Below are 19481 nucleotides of genomic sequence, written 5' to 3'. Positions count from 1 at the left end.
TTTTTGAGACGGAGTCTCGGTCTGTGGCCCAGGCTAGAGTGCAGTGGCCGGATCTCAGCTCACTGCAAGCTCCACCTCCCGGGTTTATGCCATTCTCCTGCCTCAGCCTCCCGAGTAGCTGGGACTACAGGTGCCCGCCACCTCGCCCGGCTAATTTTTTTGTATTTTTTAGTAGAGATGGGGTTTCACTGGGTTAACCAGGATGGTCTTGATCTCCTGACCTCGTGATCCGCCCGTCTTGGCGCCATCCATATTCTTAATTGTATATTTGTCATTTGAGATATGTCCTTCTGTTTAGGGTTCACTAATTGAGAGTTAGCGTGATAATTTGGAGGTAACAAAACACTGTGACTTTTTGTATTGCCATAGCTATTGTGCTGATTCCTTTTCATCTGAGGGAACTGATGTTTCCTTTTTTGAATTTGCTGTTTAGATGGAGCTTTATAATTTTTTATCAATTTTTCCCTTGAGGTTGTGACTGTGGTGAATGTCTTGTATAACTGATTGGCTTCATTTCTGGTTGCTTTCACAGGGAAATCCATATGTTTGTTGGTTGCAGATAGGTTCATGCAGTGGCTTTCTCAGATGCTGTTTGTTGTAGCAATCCGTTTTTCTATTATGGTGTATTTCAGACTGCAGTCCAGTATACGGTGCTTAAGAGTAAGAGCTGGAAGGTAGGCTATTACACAGCATGTTCTCATCCTCTGCATGAATGGAGACACCAGAGACTCACAAACATGCTCTCTCCCAATACGAGCTTGCCTTCAGTGGGGATGAGACAACCAGAGAAGCATGAAAAGTAACCTCTTTCTGTGCAGGCTCGTAGGGCTCCAATGGGAAGAGACATTGCAGCATTTGCAACAGTTCCCTAAGGAGCGGGGGTGGGTGAAAAATGACGCCATCTCCATAGCCATCCCGGGGCTATGGTGTTTCCTCCTTTAGAAATTGAAGCCTTTGACCCATGGTGGGCTTTGTTGAGTTGCTCCTTCCTTCTCCCCATAAACATTCCAGGCCAAGAGTTATATCTCCAGGGAACTCACAACTATCTGGGGAACCCTGAGTGCCCTGTTTGCCAAAGTCAGAGTGGGATATGTCTTCAGGTGGTCTGGTAGGGCAGAAGTCTAAGAGTAGAAGATACTGAGCAGGGCAGTGGCATTAAGTGTGCACTGTGGTATGGCACCCACTGTCTCAACCTGGGTCTGAGGGGGAAGTGTGGCATGTCTGTGCAAGGTGGCCCCCTGATCCTTTGTTTTCTGAAAGATCTCTGTTCACAACTGATAGTGTTGCCTGGGTCATGGGGGCAGAGGGGGTCCTCAACAGCTCAGCAGTCAGATTGTCAGAGAGATGAGAGGAGGAGAGAAGAACTCCCACCTACCCTTTCTGCTGAGCTCTGAGCTCCTTGGGGTTTGATCCCAGCCAGAATTGTAGTGCTTTTTCTTTTTGTGCACCCAAGCTTCTTCAAATGGGTGCTCCAAAAGATCCTGACTCTCCCCTATTCATTTTCCACTCTAAACTTGTCCATTCACTGTTAATATTTATCTTTCTTCAAGGGAGAGCTGGCATGTAATGTCCCCAGTCAGTCTTGTTGAAGACTAAAAACTCAGTTTTATTTTTGCTTCTTTTATTATTTAAACAGTTAAGGTTCTGAAAGGTTAAATACTTAATGTGACAGAGCAAGGATTTCAGTTTAAGTTCTCTAGTTTCAAATCATTGAAATTTCCAATATTCTAAACTTCTCTAAGCAGAAGTAATAATTTGTAGACACGTTAATCGTAGCACAGCAGGTAGGCATGCAGGTGACAGGAAAAAAAGCAAACATTATTTATTGCAGAACACCTGTGTGCCATTTGCTAGTGATGCAAAATGAATAACATAAAACATAAATCTTTGAAACATATTACCTTTTTCCAAACTGTTCTGTATCCCACCATGATGACAGCCATTATAATTGTCCTAAGAACTACTGAGTGGTGGGTTGGGTCAAGATGGCAGACTAAAAGCAGTTCATGTTTGCCACTCTCACAGAAAACATACAATAATTAAGCTACTGAACACTGACCCTACAGGCCAATCATCTAAGACATCAAATCAGGATCAATAAAGGCAGCAAGGGGATACATGGAGCAGAAAGGAGTAAAGCTGGGCACAGCCTATTTGGAATGAACGTGGAGCTAGGAGAAACTCCCCAGCATGGGAAAGGGTAAGTAAGTGAGAGCCCCCTGGCAGGTTCACATTCTCCACAGGGACCTGTGCAAGACTGGGAACTGGAGAATCCCCCTGCCTTCCCAAACCCCTCCACACTTATAAATGGTATAGAGAGCCAACCAGATGTTTGGCAGAGGCAACTTTCAAGTCCTCGGATACCTCTACAAGCCGTGCACCATGAAATAGACCTGCACCAGTGCCATAGTACCAATAGACACAACAGTCATGACACCTGGGGACAGTAAGATTGCTCCACCCTCCCTTGCCAAACAAGGCTCAGCATTAGCTTCCAGCCCAGCGGTCTCACTACTGCCCAAACTCAGTCAGTAGCTCCACCCTCTTGTTGTTCTGGGAAGCAGATAAAAGGGCAGGTGACCTCACTCACTCGGCTGCTGTTAGTCAGGAGGGTAACACCTGCTACAGCTTTCAGCCTAGTAGTCCCACTACTGTTTGAACTCAGCAAGTGAGTGCATCCTCCTGCTATCCTGGGAAACACCCAGATGTCACGGTGAGCAACTCCACCCATCCCTGCCTCTTGTAGCCAGGTGGGCAATACTTGATAGAGCTTCTAGCCCAGCAGTCCTACTTCTGCCTGAATTTTGCCAAGGGTCACAGCATCCTGTTATCCTGGGAAACACCTGGATGGCTGGGTGAGAAACTATACACCCACTTCAGCCTCTCATAACCAGATGGGCCACACCCACTAGAGCTTCCAGTCCAGTGGTACTGTTTCTGCTTGAACTCTGTGGGCAGGGACAACCTGCCCCTGTTCCCCTGGGAAGCATGTGGACAGATTAGGAGACGGCAGCCACACCAAAATCTCCTAGCCAAGTGGGAATTGCTGTCTTGTGTGGTGCTTAAGCAAGGATGGGCCCTCACTCTTGGATCACTGAGAGACATGAGAGCCCCAGGTTCACAGGCCAGTGGTGGAGAGGGAGTGCCAGACTCCACAGGACTGACAACGGCAAGGATACAGCTGGTCTGCAAACTGTTGTCCCTGCCTGATGGAGCCTCTCAGAACAGAACACCCCAAAAAAGAAATGTGGGCACAAAGCCAGTAATCAGAGGGGGCTCCTCCAAGGCTAAGGAGTAGTCTAGGTGAGGGGGGCATCTCCTTCCTCCTCTACCACAGAGCACTACTGCCAACTGCACCAAAACCCAAAAAAGCTGTGCAGTAGAGTGAGAGCTGATCTGCCGGGTAATATTCATAAGCCCCTCCTACAGGATCACAGCCCAAAATACAACACCGAAATATTTTTCCAGCATACAGCAATTATGAAAATTAAGACAAAGGCTCCCACCAGTGGCCTGTCCCAGCCAACACATGTGTACCCCGTTGTGCTGCCATGGCTGCTGGCATACACAAGTGAGCAAAAATCCCACTGCCACTACCCTTGTAAAGCACCTTGGCTGACATGTGTCATTAGGGCGTTGAGGTCAAAGAACCAGGAACACCTTGGCCCCTCAAGCACAATAGGCTTCTAACATCAAGGGGCCAAAGAGCAAAGCCAAGACTTGGCACCATCCTTCCAGTGTTTGAGCATGCAGCCCAAGAGTGATGATCTCAGGCTTGGCCCTGTGAAATCTTTTGAGAATGAAAGCCAGTTCACAAAACACACCTTATTTCACAATCAAAACACCAAGAACAGCAAAGAAAAGAAAAGAAAAATAACCATCCAAAGGACTGTGCCTTCAAAGATAAAAGAAATATCAGCCCACAAAGATGAGAAAGAACCAGCACAAGAACTTGGGAAACTCAAAAAGCCAGAGTGTCTTCTAAACTTCAAATGACTGCACTACTTCCCCAGCGATGTTTCTTAAACCAAACTGAACTAGTTGAAATGACAAGCATATAATTCATTGAAAGACAGTGTGAGAAAATACACAAATTGCAAAACATATTTGAAGATACTGTCCACCAAAATTTTCCCTACCTCGCTATAGAGGCCAACATTCTAATTCAGAAAATGCAGAGAACCTCTTTGAGACACTACACAAGATGACCATTCCCAAGACACACAGTCATCAGATTGTAGGTCAAAATGAAAGAAAAATACTAATAGCAGCTAGGAAGAAGGGGCAGTTCATCTACAAAGGGAACCCCATTAGGCTAACAGTGGGCCTTTCAGCAGAAACTTTACAAGACAGAAGAGACTGAGAACCAATACTCAGTATTCTTAAAGAAAAGAAACTCCCATCAAGAATTCCATATCCTGCAAAACTAATATTCATAAATGAAGAAGAAATAAGGTACCATTCAGACAAGCAAATGTTAAGAGAATTCATTGTCACCAGACCTGCCTAACAAAAAGTCCTTAAGGTAATACTAAATATGGAAACAAAAGACCATTACTGCCCACAACAAAAACGACCTTAAATGCATAGACAATTGACCCTATGAAAGCAAGCACACAATCATGTATGCATAATAACCAGCTAACAACATGATGACATCATCAAATCTGCCACATGTCAAGATTAACCTTGAATGTAAACAAGCTAAATGTCCCAATTAAACGGCACAGAATGGCAAGTTGAATAAAGAAACAATACCCATGCTGCCTTAAAGAGACCAATCTCACATGCAGTGACACTCTTGGGCTCATAGAAAGGGATGAAGAAAAATCTACCATGCAATTGGAAAACAACAACAACAAAGCAGGGACTGTTGTTTTAATTTCAGACATAACAGACTTTAAACCAACAATGATTACAAAAGAAATGAGTAATATTGCATAATGGTAAAGTGCTCAATTAAACAAGAAGACCTACCTATCCTAAATATATATGTTCCAAATGCAGGAGCATCAAGATTGATAAAACAAGTTCTGGCTGGGCGCAGTTGCTCACGCCTGTAATCCCAGCACTTTGGGAGGCCGAGGTGGGCGGATCACGAGGTCAGCAGATCGAGACCATCCTGGCTAACACAGTGAAACCCCATCTCTACTAAAAATACACAAAAAATTAGCCGGGCGTAGCGGCGGGCGCCTGTAGTGCCAGCTACTCGGGAGGCTGAGGCAGAAGAATGGCATGAACCCGGGAGGCGGAGCTTGCAGTGAGCCGAGATCGCGCCACTGCACTCCAGCCTGGGGGCAGAGCGAGACTCCGTCTCAAAAAAAAAAAAAAAAAAAAAAAAAACAAGTTCTTAGAGACCTTTGAAGAGATTTAGATAACCACATAATAATAGCCAGGGATATCAACACCTTACTGACCATATTAGATAAATTATTGAGGCAGAAAATTAGCAAAGATATTCAAGACTGAAATTTGGCACTTGACCTAGTGGACATAACAAACACCTACAAAACTCTCTACCCCAAAAATCAGAATATATGTTCTTTTCATCTTCACATAACACATACTCTAAAACCAACCACACAATCAGCCATAAAACAATTCTCAACAAATTATAAAAAGCCAAAACATACCAACAACGCTCATGAGACACAGTGCAAGAAAAATAGAAACTAATACTAAGAAGATCACTGAAAACCATACCATTACAAGGAAATTAAACAACCTACTCTAAAATGACTTATTCATGCTTCAATCTTAGAAGGTTGCATACTTCCAGGAACTTACCTATTTCTTTTAGGATTTCCAGTTTGTTTGCATAGACGTGTTCACAGTAGCCTCTGCAGATCTTTTGTATTTCTGTTGGGTCAGTGGTAATATCCCACGAAGAAAGGGAAATCCTGAACAGAGCCCAATAATGAGTTCAGAAATCAAATCAGTAATAAAAAGGCTGCCAACAAGAAAACTCCCAGGAATAGATACATTCTCAGCCAAATTTTACCAGATGCATAAAGAAGAGCTGGTACCATTCGTTCTAAAACTATTCCAAGAAATTGAGAAGAAGAGGCTCCTTCCTAACTTATTCTATGTGACCAGCATCATTCTGATACCAACACCTGGCAGAAACACAAACATAAAACTTCAGGTCAAAATCCTTGATGACTATAGATGCTAAAATCCTCAAGAAAATACTATTGAACTGAATCCAGCAGCACATCAAAGAACTAATTCACCATGGTCATGACAGATATATCACTGGGATGCAAGGTTGGTTCAACATATGCAAATTAAAAAAATTGATTCCTCAAATAAACAGAACTAAAACTAAAAACAAGATGGTCTGAATAAATGCAGAAAAGGATGTTGACAAAATTCAACATTGCTTCATAGTAAAAACTCTCAACAAATGAGGCGTTTAATGTATCTCAATAAGAATTATCTATAAAAATACACGGTTGATATCATACTGAATGGGCGAAAGCTAGAATTTTTCTTGAAAACAGGAACATGACAAGGATGCATATTTTCACCGCCCATATTCAACATAATACTGGAAGCCTTTGCCAGAGCAGTCAGGCAAAAGAAAGAAATAAAAGGCATTCAAATTGGAAGAGAGGAAGTAAAGCTATCCCTATTGGCAGACTATATGATTCTATACCTAGAAAATGCCATAATCTCTCACCAAAATCATCTTGATCTGATAAACAACTTCGGCAAAGTTTCAAGATACAAAAATCAGCATACTTGGGCCAGGTGCTATGGTTCACACCTATAATCCCAGCACTTTGGGAGGCTAAGGTGGGTGGATCACTTGAGGCCAGGAGCTTGAGACCAGCCTAGCCAACATGATGAAACCCTGTTCTTACTAAAATACAAAAATTAGCCAGGTGTGGTGGTGGGTGCCTGTAATCCCAGCTACTTGGGAGGCTGAGGGAGGAGAATCGCTTGAACCCGAGAGGTGGAGGTTGCAGTGAGCCAAAATTGTGCCACTGCACTCCCGCCTAGGTGACACAGTGAGACTGTTTCAACAAAAAAATCAACATACAAAAATGATTAGCATACAATAATGTCCAAGCTGAGTGCCAAATCAAGGATGCAGTTCCATTCACAATAGCCATACACACACAAATAAAACACCTAGAAATACAGTTAACAACAGAGGTGAAAGATCTCTACAATTATAAAGCTCAGCACAAAGAAATCAGAGATGACATAAACAAATGGAAAAACATTCCATGCGCATGGATAGAAAGAATAAATATTGTTAAAATTGACATACTGCTCAAAGAAATTAAATGTAATTCCCATCAAACTACTACTGACATTCTTCACAAAATTAGTACAAACTTTTCTAAAATTCATTTGAAATAAAAACTGCCAATATATCAAAAAAAAAAAAAAAATCTTGAGCAAAAAGAGCAAAGCTGAAGGCATTACATTATGTAACTTCAAAATACACTACAAGGCTACAGTAACCCAAAGGGCATGGTACCAGTACAAAAACAGACACACAGACTAATTTAACAGAGATCCTAGAAATAAAACTGCACGCCTAAAACCATCTGATTCCTGACAAAGTTGACTAAAACAAGCAATTGGGGAAATGCTCTCTATTTGATAGATGTTGCTGAGGTAACTGGCTAGCAATATGCAGAAGACTGAAACTGGGACCTTTCTTTCGCATATACAAAAATCAATTCATGATGGGTTAAAGACTTAAATATAAAACATAAAACTATAAAAATCCTTGATAAAAACCTAGGAAATACCATTCTGCTCATAGACCCTGTCAAAGACTTTATGATGAAGATGCCAAAATCAATTGAAACAAAATAAAAATTGACAAATGGGACCTAATTAAACTACCTTGCTTCTGCACAGCAAAACAAACACAGCAAAACAAAGAAAGAAACCAAAAACTATCAATGGAGTAAACAGAAACCACAGAATCAGAGAAAATATTTGCAAACTATGCTTCCGACAAAGGTCTAATATGCAGACTTTAGAGGAAACTTTAATCAACAAGCAAAAAACAGCTCTGTGAAAAAGTGGGTGAAAGACGTGAACAGATACTTTTTGTTGTTGTTGTTGTTGTTATTGTTGTTTTGAGACAGAGTCTCGCTCTGTTGCCCAGGCTGGAGAGCAGTGGTGTGATCTTGGCTCACTGCAAGCTCCGCCTCCTGGATTCACACCATTCTCCTGCTTCAGCCTCCCGAGTAACTGGGATAACAGGAGCCCGCCACGGTGCCTGGCTAATTTTTGTATTTTTAGTAGAGACGGGGTTTCATCATATTAGCCAGGATGGTCTTGATCTCCTGACCTCGTGATCCACCCACCTTGGCCTCCCAAAGTGGTGGGATTACAGGCATGAGCCACCATAACTGGCCTGAACAGACACTTTTCAAAATAAGACATACACGCGGCCAATGAGCTTATAACAAATGCTCAGTATCACTAATTATTAGATAAATACAAATCAAAATAAAAATGAGATCTAATCTCACACCAGCCAGAATGGCTATTACTAAAAATTTTTAAAATAACAGATGCTGGCAAGGGCACAGAGAGAAGGGAATGCTTGTACCGTGCTGGTGAAAATGTCACTTAGCTCAGTCACTGTGGAAAGCAATTTAGCAATTTCTCAAAGAACTAAAACAAAACTTATTTGACACAGGAATCCCATTATTGGGTATATACTCAAAGAAATATAAATTGTTCTACCATAAAGACATCTGCCCGTATAGTTTCATTGCAGCACTGTTCACAATAGCAAAGACATGAAATCAGCCAAGATGCCCATCAATGGTACACTGTATAAAGAAAATGTGGTACATATACATGATGGAATAATATAAAGCCATAAAAATACAAGATCATGTCCTTTGTAGCAGCATGGATGGAGATGGAGCCAATTATCCTAAACAAACTAATGCAGAAAGAGAAAATCAAATACCGTATATCTTACTTATAAGTGGGAGTTAAACATAGAATACATATGGACACAAAGAAGACAGCAATAGACACAAGGGCCTACTCAAGGGCTGAGGGTAGGAGAAAAGTGAGAATAAAAAAAATTACCTATCAGGTACCATGCTTATTACATGGGCGACAAAATAATGTGTACACAAAACTCCCAGAACACACAATTTGCCTATATAACAAATGTGCACATGTACCCCTGAGATTTAAAACTTTTTAAAAAATAGGCCAGGCGCGGTGGCTCACGCCTGTAATCCCAGCACTTTGGGAGGCCGAGGCAGGCAAATCACGAGGGCAGATCAAGACCATCCTGGCTAACAAGGTGAAACCCCGTCTCTACTAAAAATACAAAAAATTACCCAGGTGTGGCAGTGTGTGGCTAGATAGTCCCAGCTACTCAGGAGGCTGAGGCAGGTGAATGGCGTGAACTCGGGAGGCGGAGCTTGCAGTGAGCGGAGATCGCGCCACTGCACTCCAGCCTGGGCGACAGAGTGAGACTCTGTTTCAAATAAATGAATGAATGAATGAATGAATGAATGAATAAATAAATAAAAATAGACCATAAATTTGGGGGTTTGGCAATGGTTTTCTAACTACAGAAACAAATATATAAAAATAAAAGTAGGGAAACATTTGTTTATTTTACAGTTGTATACTGTTATACAAGTAAAATATCTCTGTGGCTAAAAAGGCCATATTACGGTGGAAAAAACAAATGGCCACTGTGGATCAATATGAATTGCGGCCCAGGACACAGAGTCACATTGTACAACCATAACCTATGTAACCTACTGTCTGAATGAAAGGTGCAAAAAAACCCAAAAAAGAGAATCTGGAAGCCTGATAGTACTCCCAAAAATTACCTCTTGCAAGCTTCATAGTAAATGTAGAGAGTGAACATTTATTCCAGATTCTGGCAGTATCTAGAATATTATTTGTAATTTCAATATTGATATAAGTTTTTACATTTTCTCTCATTTTGAGGGGCTTATTTTCTGGGAAACTGAGAGAATATAATTATGGCATCTTCCTACAGCTTATATTTAAAAACTGAATGACATAAAATTTCATTATTTTATTTTTATGAGAGTTATATACATAAATGCATATAATCAAATACTTTGTTCCTATTATAGTTTTGAACAAATGATCATTTTTCAGATCAATTAAGACAAAGAAAGTACCAATACACATATGAAAAATGCTCAACATCACTAATCATTGGGAAAATGCAAATTAAAACCACAGTGAGATATTACCTTCCCTCAGCCAGAATGGTCATTATTTAAAAGTTAAAAAAAAAAAAGAAGGTGGAATAGAGGTTGTAAAAAAGGGACCCTTATACATTGCTGGTGGCAATACAAATTAGTACATATTTTATGGAAAACAGTGGGGAAGTTTCTCACAGAACAAAAACTGATCTATCATTTAATCCAGCATTCCCACCACTGGGTATCTACCCAAAGGGAAAAAAAGTCACTATATCAAAAAGACACAGGCAAATGTATGTTTACTGAAGCACAGTTCACAATTGCAAAGATATGTAATCAAATTAAGTGCCACCAACTGATGAGTGGATAAGAAAATGTGACACACACACATACACAGACACATGCACACACACAGTAGAATACTACTCAGTCATCAAAAATGAAATAAAGTATTTCATAGCAACTTGGAAGGAACTGGAGGCTATTATTCTAGATGAAGTAATTCAGGAATGAAAAGCCAAATACCACATGTTCTCATTTACAAATTAGAGCAAAGCTACGAGTACACAAAGGCATACATGGTGGTATAGTGGACACTGGAAACTCAGAAGAGGGAAGAATGGGAGAGGAATGAGGGACAAAAAGCTACTTACTGGGTACGATATACACCACTCAGGTGATGCTCTAAAATCCTAGACTTCAACCATGTAAACAAAAACTACTTGTACCACGAAAGCTATTGAAATAACAAAAATAAAGAAAAGAACTACTGAGTAATGTAAGTTTTTCAAGAACATAAAAATTCCTAGGGAAAGATACTGAGAATCAGAGGAACTTGTCCTAGGGGTAGATTCTCAGGGAGAGTGGACTCTATGCACCAAAAATTTCTTCTCCCTATGTCAGAATTTATTTACTACATGTAGCTTTCTGTATAAAAATTCACCAGTTTGAGGTTTTAATTAATGAATATCCTCTCTCTTTTTAAAAGAAAATACCTCTCAGAAGAATAAAAAACCTTAATCAGTAGAGGATAGTGACCAACTGAGAGTTCCAATACTGAATCCATACTGATATAAAAATAAATGGCTGAAAGGAAATAAAGGAGAATAGATACATCTCTGGTGGAAAAGAATTTCAAATGATTTATATAGGAAGTAACAAGAGCATAACCACAACTTGTAACATCTGGGCTTTACCTGTGACCTTCATCCAAAGTGCACAACATGAAAAAAGAAAGAGGAAGAACTTTATAGCGGATAAAACCAGCACACATTACCTCAGACTGATGACTAAGATCTACATCATACTCTTGTTACAATGGGATAAGAGCGGCACTTTAGATTTGTGATCTTCCTCCTCAAAACTTGTAAACTGAGTCTAACCATGAAAAACATTCAGACATATACCAATAGAGGGAATAGAGGGTCATTCTACAAAATACCTGAGCAGAGCCTCTCAAAAACTGTCAAGGTCATCAAACACCAAGACAGTCTGAGAAATTTCCACTGCCAAAGAGAGTATGTGATGTGTAAGAAAACATAATGACTAATTTTAAAGACATATCCTAGATAGGATACTGAAATTAAAAAAAAAAAAAAACAAAAACAAACATTAGGTTAAAACTAAAAAATAAAAAAAGTGAGTTTAATTAATAATAGTGTGTCAAATTAGGTTAATTGATTTGTAAATTTTAACGTGTCAAATTGGGTTAATTGATTTGTAAATTTTAACATGTGTCAAATTGGGTTAATTGATTTCTAAATTTTAACAATGTGCCATACTCATGTTAGGTATTAATAATAGAGGAAACTAGGTGTGGAGCATACGAGAACTTTCTATAGTAATTTTGCAACTATTCTGTAAATCTAATGCCATTCTACAATTTATTATTTATTAACACAAATGTAGGATGATGTTACTGACACCCTGTTTGCTCAGTAAAAGGTTTGAAATGACCATAGAATCACATTTAAATAAATTAAACACCCAGTTCCACCCCCATATAGAAACACATACTAATGCTGAGAAAAGAAACTAGACGCAAAGGTTCAGTCAATGGTCCAAGAATATTTAAGGTTTATGCTGCACTTAGAGAAGTAATACACCAGGAAGTTTCCTGGGATTGAATATAAGAACAAGATTAAAATTGTTCTTCTGTATACTTCCAAAAGTTATCTGAAATTGATAAAAACACTTTATGATTTGTTTCATCAGTGTTTTGTAGTTCTATTTTAGAGATCTTTCACCTCCCTGGTTAGAAGTATTTCTAGGTACTTCATTTCTTTGTGTGACTATTATAAATGGAATTGTGTTATTGATTTGATTCTCAGCTTGAACATTACTGGTGTATGGAAATGCTACTGAGTTTTGTACATAGGTTTTGTATCCTGAAATTGTACTGAAGTTGTTTATTAGGTCTAGGAGTCTTTTGATGGAATCTTAAGAGTTTTCTAAGTACAGAAACATCATCAGTGGAGAGAAATAATTTGACTTTCTATTTTCCTATTTGGATGCCTTTTATTTCTTTCTGTTGCCTGATTTATCTGACTAGGACTTCCGGTGTTATGGTGAATAGGAGTAGTGACATTGGACATCCTTTTCTTGTTTTAGTTCTTCAGGGTAATGTTTTCAGCTTTTGCCCATTCAGTATAATGTTTGCTGTGGGAAAGAAATCACAGACGGCACAGACAAATGAAAAAAATGTCTTATGTCCATAAAGTGGAAGAATCAATATCACTAAAATGGCCACACAGCCCTAAGGAATCTGTAGATTCAACACACTTTCTGTCAAACCACCAATGTCATTTTTTACAGAATTAAAAAAATTCTAAAATCTGTATTAAAACAAAAGACATCCTGAATAGCCAAGGCAATCCTGGGAGGAAAACAAAGCTGAAGGTATCACATGACCTGACTTCCAGCTACACTACAAGACTACAGTAACGAAAAGATCATGGTGCTTGTACAAAAACAGACACAGAGATGAGTGGAACAGAAGACAGAACACCAAACATAAAGCCACACACTTACAATCAGTTAAATAAGCTTTGACAAATTTGGAAAAATAAGTGGGGGAAGGAGATCCTATTTAATAAATGAAGCTGAGATATCTGACTAACCACATGCGAAAGAATGAAACTGGACCACTATCTCATACCATATATAAAAGTTAACTCACAATGGATTAATATTTAAATGTAAAACCTCAAACTGTTCAAATCCTACAAGCAAACCTAGGAAAAGTTCTTGTGGACATTGGTCTAAGCAAAGAATTTCCGACTAAGTTCTTAAAAGCAAACATGACAAAACCAAAAATATACAAGTGGGACATAATTAAACAGCTACTGTATAGCAAAATAAATCATCCACACAGTGAATAGACAAGCTACAAAATGTGAGAAAATATTTGCAAACTGTGCATCTAACAAAGGACTAGTATCCAGAATCCATAAGGAAATTAAAGAAAACAATGAGAAAAAAATCTTATTAAAAAGTGTTCAAAAGTCATAGACAGATACTTCTCTAAAAACATATAAACAGCCAACAAACATATGAAAAAAATGCCCGCTATTATTAATCATCAAAGAAATGCAAATTGATAAAACATAAGAATGTCTCACACCAGTCAGAGTGACTACGGCTAAAATGTCAAACAGTAACAGATATTGGTGAGGTTGCAGAGAAAAGGAAATGCTTATACACTGTTGGTAGGAATGTAATTTAGTTAAACTTCTGTGGAAAGCAATTTGGAAATTTCTCAAAGATCTAAAAACAGAACTGTCATCCGACCCAGCAATCTTTTTTTGAATTTCCTTTTACAAAGGAAAATAAATTGTTTTACCAAAAATAATCTGCACTTATATGCTCATTGCAGCAGTATTCATAATAGTGAAGATATTGTATCAACATAGGTGCCCATCAATAGTGGATAGGATAAAGAATGTTGTACATATATACCATGAAATATTATGCAGCCACAAACAGAATGAAATCACATCCTTTGCAGCAACATGGATGCAATTGGAGATCATTATCCTAAAGGAATTAACAGAGAAACAGAAAACCAAATACCACACGTTCTCACTTAAAAGTAAGAGCTAAGCATTGCATACACATGGACATAAATATAGGACCAAAAGACACTGCAGATTCCAAAAAACTGGAGGGATATGGGGAGAAGGGTTAAAAATTACATATTGGATACTATGTTTACTATTTGGGTGATGGTTTCCATAGAAGCGCAAACCTCAGCATCACACAATATATTTATGTAACAAACCGGCACATATAATCCATAAATCTAAATTAAATAAATAAATAAAACACATTTTATTAGAATAATTAAAATATAGAAGAGGTCTAGGCTGTCAGAATCATATGTAAAGCAATTTGAGATTGTACAAAAGGTATATTTTTTATTTAAAAGTTATGCACAACGATATTATGTCTAACAATTAACAGAAAATATTTTTAAGAGGACATTAATCAGATTCTATTTTTCCATTGAAACAAGTTAACTCACTGAACTTTAATTACTTACTTATCCATAAAATAAAAACCATAATATTTTTCATGTCTACTTTCCTGTATCATAGAATAAAATAAATTTGATATTTAAAAATTTTTTTCAACAAATACATATTTGATCAATTACAATGTTACACATTGCTCTAGAAACTAGGGATTGAGCAGTGAGGAAAAACCAAGGAATGCTCTTGTTCTCATGAAGCTTAAATAAGAAAAAAACATTATTAAAACATGTAAATTAGATAATTTTTGAGAATTTTGGTGTATGTCAAAATGTATTTTGGCAAAGATAAAGTTGTTGTTTTTTTGTTTTTTTTTTTTTTGTTTGTTTGTTTTTGAGACAGAGTCTCACCCTGTCACCAGGCTAGAGTGCAGTGGCACAATCTCGGCTCACTGCAACCTCCCTCTGCCCCCCTGGTTGAAGCAATTCTCCTGTCTCAGCCTCCTGAGTAGCTGGGGCTACAGGCACATGGCACCACACCAAGCTAATTTTTGTATTTTTAGTAGAGAAGGGGTTTCACCATGTTGGCCAGGATGGTCTTGATCTCTTGACCTCATGATCCACCCACCTCGGCCTCCCAAAGTCCTGGGATTAAGGCATGAGCCACCGCACCCAGCCAAAGATAAAGTTTTATTCAAATTTAAAATATTGCTATCAACATGAAAATTATTTCATATTCTCTACATAGTCTCAGTTTCCTCCATTTGCTTCCTGTGTAGTCTGATTTTTTAATTTTATTTTAACAGATTTTGGGAAACAAGTAGTTTTTGGTTACATGGATGAATTCTATACTGGTAAATTCTGAGATTTTAGTGTACCTGTTACCCAAATATTGTACACTTTACCCAATATGTAGTCTTTTATCCCTCATCCTCCTCCCAATCTTTGCCCTGAGTCTCCAAAGTCTATTATATCATTCTCATGCCTTTGCATCTAAATAGCTTAGCTCCCACTTATAAGTGAGAACATACAATATTTGGTTTTCCATTCCTTAGTTACTTCACTTAGACTAATAACCTCCTACCCCTTTCAAGTTGCTGCAAACAACATTATTTTGTTCCTTTTAATGACTGTGTAGTATTCCATGGTGTATATATACCACATTTCTTTATTCATATGTTAATTGATGGATACTTTGGTTCCATAGCTTTGCAATTGTGAATTGTGCTGCTACAAACATGCATGTGAACATACAAGACTTCTTCTCCTTGAGTAGATATCCAATAGTGGGACTGCAGGATCAAACACTAGATCTAATTTTAGTCCTTTAAGGAATCTCCATATTGTTTTCCATAGAGATTGTACTAATTTACAATCACACCAACAGTGTAAGAGTGTTCCCTTTTTACTTTGCATTTTCCTGATTATTAATGATGTTGAGCATTTTTTCAAATGTTTGTTGGCCATTTGTATATCTTCATTTCAGAAATGTCTATTCATGTCCTCTGCATAGTTTGTGATGGAATTATTTAGCTTTTTTTTTTTTTTTTTCCTGCTGATTTGAGTTTCTTGTAGATTGTGGACACTAGTCCTTTGTGAGATGCATAGTTTGCAAATATTTTCTCCCATTCTGTGGGTTGTCTGTTTACTCTGCTAATTATTTCTTTTGTTGTGATGAAACATTTTAGTTTAATTATATCCAATTTATTTATTTAATTTCTCATTGTTTTGGGGGTCTTTATCATAAAATCATTACCTAGGCAATGTCCATAGTTTTATCTATGCTCATCTAGAATTTTGAGGTTTCAGATCTGAAATTTAAATCTTTGATTCATCTGGAGTTGATTTTTGTATAAGATGTGAGATGGGGATCCAGTTTCATGCCTCCACCCATGGCTTGCCAGTTTTCCCAGCACCATTTATTGAATAAGGTGTTGTATTAGTGTGTTCTCACAGTTGTATAAAGAACGACCTGAGACTGAGTAATTTATGAAGAAAAGAGGTTTAATTGACTCATAGTTCTGCAGGCTTAACAGGAAGCATGAATTGGAGGCCTCTGGAAACTTACAATCATGGCAGAAAGTGAACGGGAAGCAAGCATATCTTACCATGGCAGCAGGAGAGACAGAGAGAGAAGGGGGAGGTGCCTCATACTTTTACATAATCAGATCTTGTAAGAACTCATTCACTGTCATGAGAACAGGAAGGGGAAAATTCACCCCCACGATCTAATCACCTTCTATAGGCTATTCCCCCAACATGTGGGAATTAAAATTCGAGATGAGATTTGGGTGGGGACACAGGGCCAAACCATGTCTTTCTGCCCCGGCCCTCTCAAATCTCATGTTGTTTTCACATCTCAAAAGACAATCATGCCTTGCCAACAGCCACCCAAAGTCTAAACTCATTCCAGCATTAACTCAAAAGTTCACATTCAAAGTCTCATCTGAGACAAGTCCCTTCCACCTATGAGACTGTAAAATAAAAAGCAAGTTACTTCCAAGATACAATAAGGATACAGGAATTGGGTAAATACTCCCAATCTAAAAGGCATAAATTGGCCAAATCAAAGGAGCTACAGGCCTCATGAAAGTCTGAAATACAACAGGGCAGTCATTAAATTTCAAAGCTATAAAATAATGTCTTTTGACTCCAAGTCTCAAATCCAAAGCACACTGATGCAAGGGGTGGGGTTCCAAGGTGTTAAGCAGCTCTGCCTTTCTGGTTCTGCAGGGTACAGCACCACAGCTGTTTTCATAGGCTTGCATTGAGTGTCTGTGACTTTTCTAGGAACATGGTGCAAGCTGTCAGCTGATCTACCATTTTGCACTATGGAGCTATGGAGGATGGTGGCCCTCTTATTACAGCGCCACTAGGTGGTGCCCCAGTGAGGATTCTGTGTGGGGGCTCCAACCCCACACTTCCCCTCTGTACTGTTGTAGTGGAGATACTCCATGAGGGCTCTGCCCCTGCAGCAAACTTCTTCCTGGCCATCTAAGCATTTCCATACATCCTTCATAATCTAGGTGGAGTTACCAAAGCCACAACTCTTGCCTTCTGTGTACCTGCAGGCACAACACTACATGGAAGCTGCCCAATCTTGGGGCTTGCACACTGTGAAGCAATGGCCTGAGCTGTATCTTGGCCCCTTTTAGCCACTACTGGAGCTTGAGCAGCTGGGACACAGGGCACCATGTCCCAAGACTGCACAAAGCATCTGGGCCCTGGGCCTGGCCCACGAAACCATGTTTCCCTTCTAGGCCTCCAGGCTTGTGATGGGAGGGACTGAAATGAAGGTCTCTGACACGCCCTGGAGATATTGTCTTGACTATTAACATTCCACTCCTCTTTACTTATGCAAATTTCTGCAGCAGGCTTAAATTTCTCTCAAGAAAATGAGTTTTTCTTTTCTACCACATGGTCAGGCTGCAAGTTTTCCAAACTTTTATGTTCTGATTTTCTTTTTAATATAAGTTACAACTTTAGACCATCTATTTTCTGACACATATGAGCATACACTTTTTGAAACAGCCAGGTCACATCTTGAATGCTTTGATGCTTAGACATTTCTTCCACCAGATACCCTAAATCATATCTCTCAAGTTAAAAGTTCCACATATCTCTAGGGCAGGGACACAATGCTACCAGTCTCTTCGCTAGAGCAAAGCAAAAGTGTCCTTTACACCAGTTCTCATCTCTGTCTGAGACCACCTCAGCTTGTACTTCATTGTCCATATCACAATTAGCATTTTTAACAAAACCATTCAACAAGTCTCTAGGAAGTTCCAAACTTTCCCACATCTTCCTGTCTTCTGAGCACTCAAAACTGTTCTAACCAATGCCCATTACCCAGATCTAAAGTTGCTTCCACATTCTCAGGTATCTTTATATCAGTATTCCACTCTGGTACCATTTTTCTGTATTAGTCCATTATCTTTTTTTTTTTTTTTTTTTATGGTAAGAACGGCCTTTATTGGCTGCAGTGGGAAGTGGAAGAGGGGATACAGCCTCTGCAGACCTGAAATCAAATGAGAACATGTGAGCACCCCCATGGAGAAGCCAGCTGGATCTCAATTGTCCCAACGCGAGATTCCCGGTGTCGCGGCGCTTGAGGATAGAACCAGGGGATGGGAAGCCGCAGGCACCGAAGACATGATGCGGAGGTGGCCAGAGCCCTTTCCCTCTTCCTCCGTACATTAAGGGGAGCAGTACCACAAGCCCGATCCCCGCCATGAAAAGGAGGATGTCCATTATCACAGTGCTATAAAGAACTACCCGAGACTGGGTAATCTGTAAAGAAAAAAAGGTTTAACTGACTCACAGTTTTGCAGGCTTAACAGGAAGCATACTGGGAGGCCTAAGGAAACTTACAATCATGGCAGAAGAGAAAAGAGAAGTAACCACACCTTACCATGGTGGCAAGAGAGACAGAGAGAGAATGGGGAGGTGCCACACACTTTTAAACAATGAGAATTCATGAGAAGTCATTCACTATCATGAGAACAGCAAGTGAGAAATCTGCCCCCATGATCCAATCACCTTCCACCAGGCTCCTCTCCTGACACATGGAGATTACAGTTTGAGATGAGATTTGAGTGGGGACATAGAGCCACATACATCAGGAGTTTTTTGCTCAATTTATGTTTTTGTAAGCTTTGTCAAAGATCAGTTGGCTGTAAGTATTTGGCTTTACTTCTGTGCTCTCTATTCTTTTCTGTTGGTCTAAGTGCCTGTTTTTATACCAGTACCATGCTGCTTTGATAACCATAGCCTCGTAGTATATTTTGAACTCTGTAATATAATGCTTCCAGATTTCTTCTTAT

At 39.2% G+C, this 19481-nt stretch overlaps 1 non-coding gene across 1 annotated transcript; it reads right to left on the bottom strand.

Moving 5' to 3' along the window:
• Positions 1–18752: 18752 nt before the first annotated feature.
• LOC111536070 lies at positions 18753–18901 on the bottom strand. The gene has a single exon (XR_002729645.1). It is a non-coding gene; the product is annotated as a small nucleolar RNA SNORA57 (small nucleolar RNA).
• Between the last annotated feature and the right edge of the window lie 580 nt (positions 18902–19481).

This window comes from Piliocolobus tephrosceles, chromosome 12 (assembly GCF_002776525.5).
Source record: "Piliocolobus tephrosceles isolate RC106 chromosome 12, ASM277652v3, whole genome shotgun sequence".
NCBI classification, from domain to species: domain Eukaryota; kingdom Metazoa; phylum Chordata; class Mammalia; order Primates; family Cercopithecidae; genus Piliocolobus; species Piliocolobus tephrosceles.
The sequence above is the reverse complement of the archived record's forward strand: the minus strand, read 5'-3'. Positions and strand labels throughout refer to the sequence as shown.